The sequence below is a fragment of the Macaca mulatta genome, chromosome 5 (genome assembly GCF_049350105.2).
Source record: "Macaca mulatta isolate MMU2019108-1 chromosome 5, T2T-MMU8v2.0, whole genome shotgun sequence".
Classification (NCBI taxonomy): domain Eukaryota; kingdom Metazoa; phylum Chordata; class Mammalia; order Primates; family Cercopithecidae; genus Macaca; species Macaca mulatta.
In genome coordinates, this window is record NC_133410.1 from 50,234,407 (window position 1) to 50,248,787 (window position 14,381).

Genomic DNA, 14,381 nt, shown 5'->3' on the forward strand with positions numbered 1-14,381 from the left:
TTTTAGTAGAGATGGGGTTTCACCGTGTTAGCCAGGATGGTCTTGATCTCCTGACCTCGTGATCCGCCCGTCTCAGCCTCCCAAAGTGCTGGGATTACAGGCTTGAGCCACCGCGCCCGGCAAGGATGCTTTTTTTTTTTTTTTTTTTTTTTTCCCCACAGTGCCTTTACACTCTGATTCCCAAAACCTCTTTGGCTTTACGTGGGAAAACCCCGACACCCACATTTCATGTCAGCTCACCTGGTGCGTACTACCTCAAGGTTTCAGAGACATCCCCCACCTTTTCAGACAGGCCCTTGCTTGTAACATCTGTACCTTATCCCTGAAACCATCCACTCTCCTTCAATGTGTTAATGATCTGCTCCTGTGTCACCCCTCTCAAAGAGACTGCAACGCCCATACTCTTTGAAACTTCTTGGCAGAACAGGGGTATCAGGTCTCCCCTAAGAAAGCACAAATATGCACCCCCTCATTCACCTATCTAGGCCTAGTCCTTACCCCGCTAACCCGAGGGCTAACAACTGACCTCATATCCCTCCTCCAGTCCCTCCCGCCTCCACAAACTAAGTAAGAAATTCTCTCTTTTCTAGGACTAGCAGGATATTTTAAGCTCTGGGTTCCCTCCTTTGCTCTACTTGCCAAACTGTTATGCCAAGCCACTAAAGGCCCTCTCCATGAGCCTTCAAACCTGCACAGCCTATTACCCAACCTTTCCGTCTACTCCAAAAGGCTCTCATCTCAGCTCCCGTCCTCACTCTCCCAGACCTCACCAAACCTTTCTCCCTCTATACTGATGAACAGCATGGAGTTGCACTAGGTGTTCTAACCCAGTCTAAGGGACCCACCCTCCAGGTTGTTGCCACCTCTCAAAACAGCTTGAAGCCACAGTTCTCAGATGGCCTGCCGGTCTCCAAGCATTGGTGGCAGCTGTTGTCCTCAGTCTTGAAAGCCTAAAACTATCTGTCCACGCCAACCTAACAGTTCATTCAACCCATAATATCAAAGACATGCTAGCTCACCACAGTGTACTAAGTCTCTTCCCTGCCCCACGGCTCCTCCAACTGTATGCTCTATTCATTGAAACTCCCCACATCACCTTGCTAACCAGCTCCCGTCTAAACCCGGCCATGCTCTGTCCCTATCCTTGTTCTCTCCTCTTTACTCCTCAGAAGAAATGAGGACTTCCAAGCCCAAAACCTTCAAAAAGCAAGGACCATGGTATGTCAAGGAACAGTGCTTCATTCTTCCTTACTCCCAAAGCCTTCCTCACCTCCAAAGCCTCCACAACTCTTTCCATGTTGGTTACAAACCTCTCCTGCAACTTCTCTGCCCTATTCTCAGTTGTCTTCACCTTTCCATCTGTGTTCGAGAAATTACCCAGTCCTGCTCTATCTGCCACTCAGTGTCACCCCAGGGCTCCCTCCTGCCACAGTCTTTTCCTACCCACCAAGCCCAGGGCCAGGTACCCGGGCAAGATTGGCAAGTAGACTTCAGTCGCATGTCACCCGATAAAGGGCTTCGCTATCTTCTAGTCTTTGTCTGTACTTTCTCCAGGTTGGTAGAAGCATTCCCAACAACTTCAGAAAGTGCAAATATTGTCACACATACTCTCGTCATGCATATAATTCCCAGTTTTGGACTCCCAACATCCATCCAGTCCAATAATGGACTCGCCTTCATCAGCCAAATTACCCAAGGCGTCTCTACATCCTTAGGTATAAAATGGGTTCTCCACACACCCTATAGGTCTCAATCTTCAGGCAAAATTGAAAAAGTTAACTCTGTCGTTAAAGCCCCACTCACCAAGCTGGCTCTAGAAACCCACCAGTCGTGGACAAAAAAATCTTCCTTTCACCCTCATGAGACTCTGCACAACACCAAAGGCACCCTCTTTTTATAGTGCCTTTGAAATCATGTATGGCCAAACTTTTGTCTTGGAGCCTCCACCCTTACCAGACTCTGAGCCACTCAGGAATTACCTCCCATCCTTAATCCAGACACTTTCATTCGTAAAGCAGCAAATGAGGCCATGCCTCTCCCTGTCGACACCTCCTTGTCCTCTCAACATAACTGTCTTACAGGCACAGACGTGTTTCCAGATCCAGACGATGCTCCTGCTACAGCGACATGGTGGATACCAACCCATCTCTCAAGAATACCCAAAAAATTGAGGTTTTCTTTTTCCAAGGTGCCCATGCCACCCACTATGTCACGCCTTAAGTAGTTATTGAGAAAGTCATTCCTTTTCCCTTTTCTATAACCAAATAGACAAGAATGTAAGATTCTCCCCGGGACCTGAAAGCTTAAGGGGATGAGTAACTCCTCCGTGCTCAGGCCCAGTCCCAAGGCACAAGGCCACATGCATCAGCAGCGTGCGTCAGCAAGATAGCAGAAGCAGGAAGAGAGCCGGCCGGAAGACACATACCCCTGAAGATCAAGAAACAGGCCATCCGGATATGACGTAGCAGTTACTTCAGACTAGGACACTTCCTGTTTACATGAGACTATAAAACCTTTGCCCCATCCTAACTTGGGACTGACACCATTTTAGGCCTCAGCCCGCCTACACCCAGGCGCTCATTAAAACAGCATGTTGCTCCAAAAAAAAAAAAAAAAGATTGAAACTGGCCCGGGCCTGGCGCGGTGGCTCAAGCCTGTAATCCCAGCACTTTGGGAGGCCGAGACGGGTGGATCACGAGGTCAGGAGATCGAGACCATCCTGGCTAACACGGTGAAACCCCGTCTCCACTAAAAAAATACAAAAAACTAGCCGGGCAAAGTGGCGGGCGCCTGTAGTCCCAGCTACTCGGGAGGCTGAGGCGGGAGAATGGCGTGAACCTGGGAGGCGGAGCTTGCAGTGAGCTGAGATCCGGCCACGGCACTCCAGCCTGGGCAACAGAGCGAGACTCCGTCTCAAAAAAAAAAAAAAAAAGAAAAAAAAAAAAAAGAAACTGGCCCAATAGTTCCATAGACTATTCTTTCTGATAAACATAGAAATTGACCCTTCTGGTCTCAGCTTGAACGTTATATTTATTTTATTCAGAGTTCCTTCCTCAGGAAAGGACCTTCAGGCCTCTCAAAATGTAAGTATCAAAGAATTGAAAGTCACCAGATCACCACACCAGATGATTGCTTCCTTGCCCCTCCCCAGTTCTTGTTTTCTTACACATTGTTACACTTCTTCCCTGATATATAAACCTGGCATTTTAGTAGTCAGGGAGATGCACTTGAGACTGAGCTCACATCTCCTCAGCTACAGCATCTGACTAAAGCTTTCTTCCTTGGTAATACTCGTCGTTTCAGTGGTTGGCTTTCTATGCAGCAAGCAGCAGGACAGAGACCAAACCCCTGGTGTTCCAGTAACAAGATCTCTGTCCCAAGGCTACATACAGGTTCACTCACAGTGAACTCAGGTGAAGATGCAGACCTTAGAGTCAGCTAACTGTGAGTTTGAATTGAAGGAAAGCATTAAGCCTCAGTTTCTTCCTAAATAGGAAAAGTACAGTACCTCTTAGGATCTTAGTGAGACAAAATTATATAATATGATGAATGCAAAGTGCCTGGTCTGAAGTGAGCATGGCCTTCAGCAAATAACTTTTGTGAGCCTAAATTTTTAAATCTATGACTTTGATATAGTAGAATAGCGGTTTGTTATGAAATGAAATAGTGTACAAACACAACAGACACACAGTACTTCTCCACTTCCTGCCCCTGGTCCCAGCCCCAGCCAGCCAATCACAACTTTTACATTACAAAAAAGTCTATTTCAATTTCCTGACACATTTCTGTGAAGAGTAACTCACCACAATAATGAGCAAAGATTAATTTAAAACACAAACAGAGCTTAGGCAACACAGGAAGACTCTGTCTACAAAAATTTTTTTAAATTAGCCAGGTGTGGTGGCACATGCCTGTGGTCTCAGCTACTTGGGAAGCTGAGATGGGAGGATCACTGGATCCTGGTAGGTTGAGGCTATAGAGAGCCATAACTGTGCCGCTGCACTCCAGCCTGGGAGACAGAGCAAGACCCTGTCTCAAACACACACACAAACACACACACATAAATAGGCTGGGTGCAGTGAATCACACCTGTAATCCCAGCACAGCACTTTGGGAGGCCAAGGTGAGAGGATTACTTGAACCTAGGAGTTCAAGGTTGCAGTGAGCCATGATTGTGCCACTGCACTCCTGCCAAGGTGACAAAGCAAGATTCTATCTCAAAACTAAATAAAATGAAACAGGGATGAAAAAAATACATTAGTGAAGAAAAAAATTACCATCTTAAGAAAAAGACCTGAAAAGTCCAGCTGCATGAGATAATATTGTAGCATATATGCAACCTTCAAAGTATGCCCAGTGGTATATCACTGGTTTCTTTCTCTGATGAATAAAGAAAGTAAGTTTTGGGAAAGAGTCTGACTTTTGAAAATGGGGCCACTTGTACATAGTTTATTCTTCTTAAGAAATTATGACTTAACTTTTATGTTAAATATTTATTTGAAACAAGCTGAGGCAAGTTTTATTAAAGAAAAATTTTGCTTGGTTGCCGGGCGTGGTGGTTCACGCCTATAATCCCAGCACTTTAGGAGGCCGAGGCGGGCAGATCACTTGAGGTCAGGAGTTCAAAACTAGCCTGGCCAACATGGTGAAACCCGTCTCTATTAAAAATATAAAAATTAGCTGGGCATGGTGGCAGGCGCCTGTAATCCCAGCTACTTGGGAGGCTGAGGCAGGAGAGAGAATCCCTTGAACCCAGGAGGCAGAGGTTACAGTGAGCCAAAATCACATGCCACTGCATTCCAGCCTGGATGACAGAGAGAGACTCTGTCTCAAAAAAAAAACAAAGAAAGAAAAACTGTACTTGTTTTACTTTTCACCAGTCTGCTCTGGTATGCTACTAATGATATCAGAATGGGGTCAATGATAGCCAGTGTGTGTACTCTGTAGTATTTTCCCCACCCTGTGCCCAGTTCTATATTATTGCCACTGTGGTGATGGACACCAGTTTTGGCCAGTGTGGCATTGTACTTTATTTCATATTTCCTCAAAGCTGGGCAATTGTTGGTGAGGTCAACTGATTTCGCTTTGCCTTGTCTGATCATATTCACAGTCTGCTTGTATCCCAGCATGTACTGTCCACTTTTCACAATGAGTTGGACCCTAGAGTTTATCAACTCCAGTGACTTTTTCATCTTCACTGCAGCCAGCATCTTCCTGCCTTAGGTATGTGATGCTCCCCGGTTAAGAGCTGCCACTAAGATAGCCAGGGAGCAAGAAAGGAAGGAGTTCTCACAATGCAAAGTTATTCACAGCCTACATTAAATATTTTTTAAAATCATAGTCTCCAGTTCTGCCTTTCAGGTACCTTCCCCATTTTTGCAGGCTTTAATGACTTCCCACTAAAATTTATCAGGTTTATAATAGGGTTCTATAGACATATATATTACTGGCATACTAAAACCTAATTTTCCAGTTACTATTTATACTACTTCCCAATCCCACTATTCAGCTACTTATACAAAATCTTCATTCATATATTCTAGTACTTTTTTTTAGTTGGGATATAAATGTGTTAACTAATTTACTTAAAATGGCATCAAATGCCATTACCTTGTTAAAGGGTGCCAAAGATTTAATCTAAATGTTCAATGGGGCTGGGTACAGTGGCTCACACTTGCAATCCCAGCATGTTGGGAGTCCGAGGTGGGCGGATCACTTGAGGCCAGGAGTTCAAGACCAGCCTGGCCAACATGGAGAAACCCATCTCTACTAAAAACACAAAAATTAGCCGGGCATGGTGGCGCATGCCTGTAATCCCAGCTACTCTGGAGGTTGAGGCACAAGAATCCTGTTTGAGCCTGGGAGGCAGAGGTTGCAGTGAGCCGAGATAGCGCCACTGTACTCCAGCCTTGGTGACAGAGCAAAACCCTGTCAAAAAAAAGAAAGAGAAGGAAAGAAGGAAGGAAGGTAGGGAGGGAAGAGAGAGAGAGAGAGAGAGAGAGAGAGAGAGGGAGAGAGAGAGAGAGAGAGAAAGAAAGAAAGAAAGAAAGAAAGAAAGAAAGAAAGAAAGAAAGAAAGAAAGAAAGAAAGAAAGTAAGTTAGTTCAATGGGTTCTGAGGCAATTGGTCTAAGAGAGTTGTGGCGGGCAAGACCACACCCTCTGTGGTGGTGCAGATCTTCGCTTGGAGGGGTGCATATTCTCACTGGCAGTCATCCTGAGGGGAGGCGGATTCTAGAACAGAAAATAATGTGAGGCAGTGCACCTTTCATTAGAAGGGAGGAAGGAAAAATTTTCCTTTATCTTGTCTTCTGCCATTCGGCTTAGACTCTGAGAGAAGAGAATCTTAACGCTACACACAGTAGTAGTGGGACTGAGACTTGGGCTATACTAGTGTTGCTTTGGGGCCAGTGAGAGAAAGTTCCATAAAAGACCCTGAGTAAGGGCCTGGCCCTTATAGTTTTTTGTTTGGTTTGTTTTTAACTTTAATTTTATGCCAGGCACAGTGGCTCACACCTGTAATCCCAGCACTTTGGGAGGCCGAGGCGGGTGGATCACCAAGTCAGGAGTTCAAGACCAGCCTGGCCAGCATAGTGCAACCCCATCTTTACTAAAAATCCAAAAAAAAAAAAAAAAAAAAAAAAACCAAGCTGGGCATGGTGGCAGGTGCCTGTAGTCCTAGCTACTTGGGAGGCTGAGGCAGGAGAATCGCTTGAACCTGGGAGGTGAAGGTTGCAGTGAGCCAAGATTGCACCACTGCACTCCAGCCTAGGCAACACAGCGAGACTGTCTAAAAAATAAATAAATAAATAAATAAAATAAAAAACTTTAAGTTCAGGGATACATGTGCAGGTTTGTTACACAGGTAAGTTTGTGTCATAGGGGTTTGGTGTACAGCTTATTTCATCACCCAGGTATTAAGCCTAGTACCCATTAGTTATTTTTCCTGATCCTATCCCTTCTCCCACCCTCCACCCTCCTGCAGACCCCAGTGATCTGTTGTTCCCCTCTTTGTGTCCACGTGTTCTCATCATTTAGCTACTACTTGTGTTTTTTTTTTTTTTTTTTTTTTTTGAGACGGAGTCTCGCTCTGTAGCCCAGGCTAGAGTGCAGTGGCCGGATCTCAGCTCACTGCAAGCTCCGCCTCCCGGGTTTACGCCATTCTCCTGCCTCAGCCTCCCGAGTAGCTGGGACTACAGGCGCCCGCCACCTCGCCCGGCTAGTTTTTTGTATTTCTTAGTAGAGACGGGGTTTCACCGTGTTAGCCAGGATGGTCTCGATCTCCTGACCTCGTGATCCACCCGTCTCGGCCTCCCAAAGTGCTGGGATTACAGGCTTGAGCCACCGCGCCCGGCCTTAGCTACTACTTGTAAGTGAAAACATGCAGTATTCAGTTTTCTGTTCCTGGATTAGTTTGCTAAGGATAATTGTTACAGGTAGTTAGGCATGAGTGGGGCGGGAGAAGACTCCCCAACCCACTAAGAATGTGGATGATGGTTCAGTATTATCACATGTCCTCTCTAAAAGTGATAAATTGGCAGCCGGTGCCAGGGAGAGGCCATTTCCTGATGGTCCACACCTTTTGCACTAAAGCGTTAATTGAAGGCAGACACCAGGGAGAAGCAACTTCCCAGGAATGCGCATTAAGAGATAAAATGGTAGGGTATGACTCTCCAAGAAAACACCACTGAAGAAGGGGAGAAAGCCTCAGATGGGCAGGTGTACAACTTCCTAAACACGTGCAGCCAAAGATAAGGAGGGCGCTGTGCGTGTGGGCAGCCCACCCTAAGGGAAGAGTCAGGGGAAAGGGGCCAGCCTATCAAGTTCTAGAATCAAGGTTAAACACCACACTTGATCTCAGTGCCCGCTTGGGTCTCTTACAAGCCTATTCTCCTTTTCTTTCTTTCCTGGTCTAAAGCCTTTTAAATAAACTTCCACTCCTGCTCTGAAATTTGTCTGGGTCTCCTTTTCTGCCTTATGCCTCTCAGTTGAATTCTTTCTTCTGAGGAGGCAAGAACTGAGGTTGCTGCAGACCCATACAGATTTGCCACCAGTAACTCAGATACCTTCCACCAGTAACATAATGGCCTCCAGCTTCATCCATATTCTTGCAAAGGACAAGATCTCATCAATGGAAGACTAGATAATGTGGTACATATACCCCACGGAATACTATGCAGCCCTTGTAGTTTTGCATTACTCTTAGCTTTCCATATCTGTAAAGCATTCAGTAAAGCTACATCAATTGTCAGGCCATGAGCCATCCAGCTTCTTTCTCTTTGGAGACCGTATGTCCCAATTTATCATCACAGTCTCATTGATTAAGAACAGCAGATGACTCTGCACAGTGGTCCATGCCTATAAACCCAGAACTTTGGGAGGCCAAGGTGGGAGGATCACTTGAGGCCAGGAGTTCCAGACCAGCCTGGGCAACACACCAAGACCCCATGTCTACAAAAATCATTTTTTTAACTAGTTGACTGGTGGTGGATGTCTATAGTCCTAGCCACTCAGGATACTGAGGTGGGAGGATCTCTTGAGCCCAGGAGTTTGGGGCTTCAGTGAGTCTGAAACAGAAAGAATACAGGATGGTCACAGGAGAATAGAAAATTTTAGGCAGGAGTTACACATGATTAGAAGAAAGGAAACTGTTGAAATGTCTGCATAAACTAGGGGCTGATAAGACCCTGAAAACCAGGTGTGAACCAAGCTGGCTAAGACTGACCAGACCCATCATAGTGCTGGATTTGACCTGAGTTTCACCTAGGACCTCATTATATGCTCATTAAAATACTCGATCACACACCCACCAGCACCATGACAGTTCCAGGAACACATACATTTGGTGTAAAAATGGGTGGCACCACAGTTCCAGGAAATCTTTACCTTTCCAGGAATCTTCATGAAATATTTCATGCCTTGATTTTTATATTTTATTTTTGTTTTATTTATTATTTTTTATTTTTTAAATATATTTTAATTTTAATTTTTTGGATTTCTTTATCCACCCCTTGATTAAAGAAACTCATAGAGATAGAAACCCCAGACCCCACTGTGCACCTCTCTTGAGTACACCTGCACTCCCCTTTCTTGAATGTGTACTCTTCATTTTGCAACAAATCTTCATACTTTCACTATCTTTACCAACTCGTTCTTTAATTCTTTCTTGCAATGGTGTCAAGAGCCTGGACACCAACCAGAGTCAAGGTCCCACTGGCATTTGGGGACCTCTCCCCTAGCCCATTGGTATCAAGTCCAACAGTGGCTCACACCTGTAATCCCAGCACTTTGGGAGGCCTAGGCGAGAGAATCGCTTGAGCCTGGGAGTTTGAGACCAGCCTGAGCAACATCGTGACACCTCATCTCTACAAAAAAAATTTAAAAACTAGCCAGGTGTGGTGGTGTGCACCTGTAGCCCCAGCTACTAGGGAGGCTGAGGTGGGAAGATCTCTTGGGCCCAGGAGGTCGAGGCTGCAGTGAGCCATCGTTGCACAACTACACTTCAACCTGGGCAACAGAGCAAGACCCTGTCACATTTAATTCTGCTTTCTTTGTTGTATATGTATCCAAGGAGTCTAGAAATATACATTTTAAAAAAATCCCTGTTACCTAAAACTTTTTTAGGGATTATTGTGTATAAGTATAAACACATAAGTAACAATTATTTAATTGCATTTTCTACCTTGTAGGAGAAAGCGCAATTGTATGGGCAGAGCACTTGGACTAAGAATTAGGAAACCAGTGTTCTAGCTTTGGCAATGCCACTAAATGGGCACATCACTTAATTTAGGGTCCTCCAGTTTTAGTCATATAAACCTTCATGTCCTCTTGAGAGCTTTCTACCTGTTTAAATAGCTTTGAGCTCTAAAGAAAAAGCTATCATTATATAAGCTCAATGAGAGCTACATTGTCATTATTTACATAAAAGTTTCTGTAGTCTTCCAAAGTACATACAAATTTAAAGTTAAGCTTTTATTTAAAAACATCAGAAAGGCCAGGCCCAGTGGCTCATGCCTGTAATCCCAACACTTTGGGGGATGGAGGCGAGAAGATCACTTGAAGCCAGGTGTTTGAAACCAGCCAGGGCAACAGAGGGAAAACCCATCTCTACAAAAATGTTTTGTTTGTTTTTGTTTTTGAGACAGAGTCTCACTCGGTCGCCCAGGCTGGAGTGCGGTGGCACAATCTCTGCTCACCGCAACCTCCGCCTCCTGGGTTCAAGCAATTCTTTGGCTCACTCAGCCCCCCGAGTAGTTGAGATTTCAGGTGTGCGCCACTGTATCAAGCTAATTTTAATATTTTTAGTAGAGACAAGGTTTCACCATGTTGACCAGGCTGGTCTTGAACTCCTGACCTCAGGTGATCCACCCACCTCGGCCTCCCAAAGTGCTGGGATTACAGGTGTGAGTCACCACACCAGGTCAAGGTTTTATTTTTTTTAAAGAGCGTTTACTACATTAAAAAAGAGATAATTTATTTATTTAAGACAGGGTCTCACTCTATTGCCCAGGCTGTAGTGTAGTGGCGCAATCTCGGCTCACCGCAATCTCCGCCTCCCACTTTCAAGTGATTCTCCCACCTCAGTCTCCCAAGTAGCTGGGATTATACACACCCGCCACCATGAACAGCTAAATTTTTTGTATTTTTAGTAGAGATGGAGTTTCACCATGTTGGCCAGGCTACTCTCAAACTCCTGACCTCAAGTGATCTGCCCTCCTCAGCCTCTCAAAGTGCTGGCATTACAGGTGTGAGCCACCGAACCCAGCCAAAAAAGAATTTAGCGCATTCTTTTCCTCTATAAATCATGCCAATACCTGAAGTAGAAATATTTCTTATAAGGTAGCATAAAATAAAATGAATGAATTAAACTTTCTTATGAGATGATTTTTATTTCCCTGATATCTTCTCTTCTGAACAAACGAAGTGAAGACAAATACATAAACATGGAGAAAATGTGTGTTGTGGACTTTATTTGCAAAAGAACAGTGATATTTTGCATGTAATTAAATATCTTTTAGGTAGGAACACATAGGTTCTATTGTATACACAAAAAAGAGAAATATTCTTAAGTTTAGCTTTTCTGATTAAAAAAATACATAAATGGCTGGGTGCGGTGGCTCACACCTATAATCCTAGCACTTTGGGAAGCTGAGACGTGTGGATTGCCTGAGCTCAGGAGTTCGCGACCAGCCTGGGCAACACAGTGAAACCCCGTCTCTCCTGAAAAATACAAAAACTTAGCCGGGCGTGGCAGCATGTGCCTGTAATCCCAGCTACTTGGGAGGCTGAGACAGGAGAATCGCTTGAACCCAGGAGGCAGAGGTTGCAGTGAGCCAAGATGGCACCATTGCACTCCAGCCTGGGCAACAGAGCGAGTCTCCATCTCAAAAAATAAATAAATAAACCCATAAACATTTAGGCTGGGCGTGGTGGCTCATGCCTGTAATCACAACACTATGGGAGGCCGAGGCTGGCGGATTACTTCAGGTCAGGAGTTAAGACCAGCCTGGCCAACATGGCAAAACCCTGACTCTCCTAAAAATACAAAAATGAGCTAGGCATGGGGGTGCATGCCTTTCATCCTGGCTACTCGGGAGGCTGAGGCACGAGAAACACTCAGACCTGGGAGGTGTAGGTTGCAGTGAGCCAAGATTGTGCCAGTGCATTTCAGCCTGGGTGACAGAGCAAGACTCTGTCTCAAAAAAATAAAAATAAACATTTAAATAAGATATTTTAGTTTTCTCTTGCTTCATAAAAAAAAAAAATCACTAAAATTTAGTAGCTTAAAATAACAATGATCTGTTATTTCCCATGATTCTGTAGGTTGACTGAATTTAGCTGGGTGGTTCTTCCACTCCACTTGTATTTGAAGTCACTCATGAGGTTATGCTCAGCCTGAAGCACACCTGGGGCCAAACCATTCCAGAGAAGCACATCCTCCAAAGTGTCTCTCCACATGGCTCTCATCATTCAGTGGTCTGGCCTGAGCTTTTGTACAGCACAGTGGCTGACTTCAAAGATACTGAAGGTGGAAGCTTCCAGAATACTTAAAGCTTAGGTGTAGAAGTGGCAAAGTCACACAAGATGCATTTTATTGATTAAAGGAAGTCACAAGGCCACTTCAGTTAAAAGGAAGGGAAAATAGACTACTTGATGGCAGAAGCAGCATGAGTGCATAAGGTGGGAGAAATTGTTGATGGTCATGTTTGCCGACAAACTACCACACACAGTAATATATAAGATCATTATATATATTTCCTCTCTGTCTCATTAAACAGCTATCAAAGAGTTTGTCCTTATTTTATTTTGTTTTTTTAACTTTTTAGCATGAACCTACAGGACATACAGAGTCCATTTTCCTTCATTTTTTCCTTCTTTCTCTCTCTCCTTTCTCTTTTTTTTCTCTCTCTCTCTCTCCCTTTCTTTCTTTTTTCTTTCTCCCTCCCTCCCTCCCTCCCTCCTTCCTTCCTTCCTTCCTTCCTTCCTTCCTTCCTTCCTTCCTTCCTTCCTTCCTTCCTTCCTTCCTTCCTTCCTTTCCTTCCTTCCTTCCTTCCCTCCCTCCCTCTCTTCTTTCTCTCTCTCCCCTCTCCTCTCTTCTCTTTTTCTTCCTTTTCTCCAGGAGACAAGTTTTTGCTCCAGGCTGTAGTACAGTGGTGCAATCATAGCTCACTGTAGCCTCTAACTCCTGTGCTCAAGCAATCCTCTTGCTCCGGCCTCCCAAAGTGGTAGGATTAAGGTGTAAGCCACTGCACCTGGCCTAACTGTCCTATCTAAATGCAGTTAACTTTTCCACAACTTTGTGAAGGTAGCAATTTATTTTGAGATAAAATTTACATAGCCAAGATCCTCTCTCAGTTGTGTTTGCAGCTGCTCAGCCATCTCTCTCAGGCATCAGTGCCACCTCTAGCTTGCTGAGCTCCGGGCAAAAGGCAGGGGGCTGGTAAGGAACAAGTTTTCTATACCATAGCTCTTTCCAAGCTGATTGCCTGCAAATCAACCAGGGAGTGAAGAAATCTTATCACTACAGGCTTGGCACTCTGGCATTCCTTGAAACCAGACATTGTTAGAAGTTCACTAAACTTTTATTTTTCAAATGTCTCATCCAGCATCTGGTGTGAGAAATTGTGTAGGACTTTAACACTGATCTTGGAGCTTCCAGAGTATAGGTTTTAGTGCTTTGAAGGAGGCAAATGAAGCCTATCTGGCTGCCCTATTTGAAGTTACTAACTAGTATGTGATCTTAGTGTAATAATTGTGAAAAAAGACATCCAGCCATTCCCCCCAGTATATCTACAGAAAGAGCTTAAAATCCACTACGATCAGGCGCATTTCATTCTCAAGCAAAACAAAACATGTTTGTCTTCCCTGCTATTATTTATTCTGACCATTAAATATTTGGTGGGGGCAGGGAGAGAAGTCAAAATGTATCTACATATATTCTTGTTACATTAGACTGGGTGGCTTAAAAAGAAATGTAGTTTCTCACAGTTCTGGAAGCTCTAAGTCCAAAATCAAGAGGTCAGCAGGCTTGGTTCTATGAATAAGACCTCAAAAGCACAGGCAACAGAAGCAAAAATAAATGAATGGGATTATATCAAACTAAAAATCTTCTACACAGCAGAGGAAACAATCCACAGAGTGAAAAGACAACCTACAGGATCAGAGAAAACATTTGCAGACACTCATCCCACAGGGGATTAATATCCAGAAGATACAAAGAACTCAAACATCTCAACAGCAAAAAACAAAACAAGAAAAAGTAGGCAAATGATCTTAACAGAAAGTTAAATACTGCATGTTCTCACTCACGTGTGGAAGCTAAAAAAAGTTGATCTAATAGAAGTAAAAGTGGAACCAGAGGATATTAGAGACTGGGAAGGGAAGGACAGGGAGAGAATTGTTAAAGGATATGAAATTACAGCTAGATAGGAGGAGTAAGTTCTAGCGCTCTGTAGCATTGCAGGTTGCTTATAATTAACAATAATGCATTGTATAGTTTCAAATAGCTAGAAGAGAAGATACTGAATGTTGCTGTGTGTGTGTGGGTGTGGGTGTGGGTGTGTGGGTGTGTTGGTGTGTGGGTGTTTTAAGATGGAGTTTTGCTCTGTCACTTAGGCTGCAGTGCAGTGGTGCAATCTCGACTCACTGCAACCTCCACCTCCCCGGTTCAAGCAATTCTAGTGCCTCAGCCTCCCAAGTAGCTGGGATTACAGGTGTGCGCCACCATGCCCCGCTAATTTTTGTATTTTTAGTAGAGATTTTTTCACTATGTTGGCCAGGCTGGTCTCAAACTCCTGACCTCAGGTGATCCCCCGGCCTCCACCTCCCAAAGTGCTGGGATTACAGGCGTGAGCCACTATGCCTGGCAGGATATTTGATAGAG

At 44.4% G+C, this 14,381-nt stretch overlaps 1 pseudogene; it reads right to left on the minus strand.

The window, feature by feature from the left end:
* Window positions 1-4,866: 4,866 nt before the first annotated feature.
* LOC100423168 (large ribosomal subunit protein eL30 pseudogene) lies at window positions 4,867-5,210 on the minus strand (annotated as a pseudogene).
* Window positions 5,211-14,381: the final 9,171 nt, after the last annotated feature.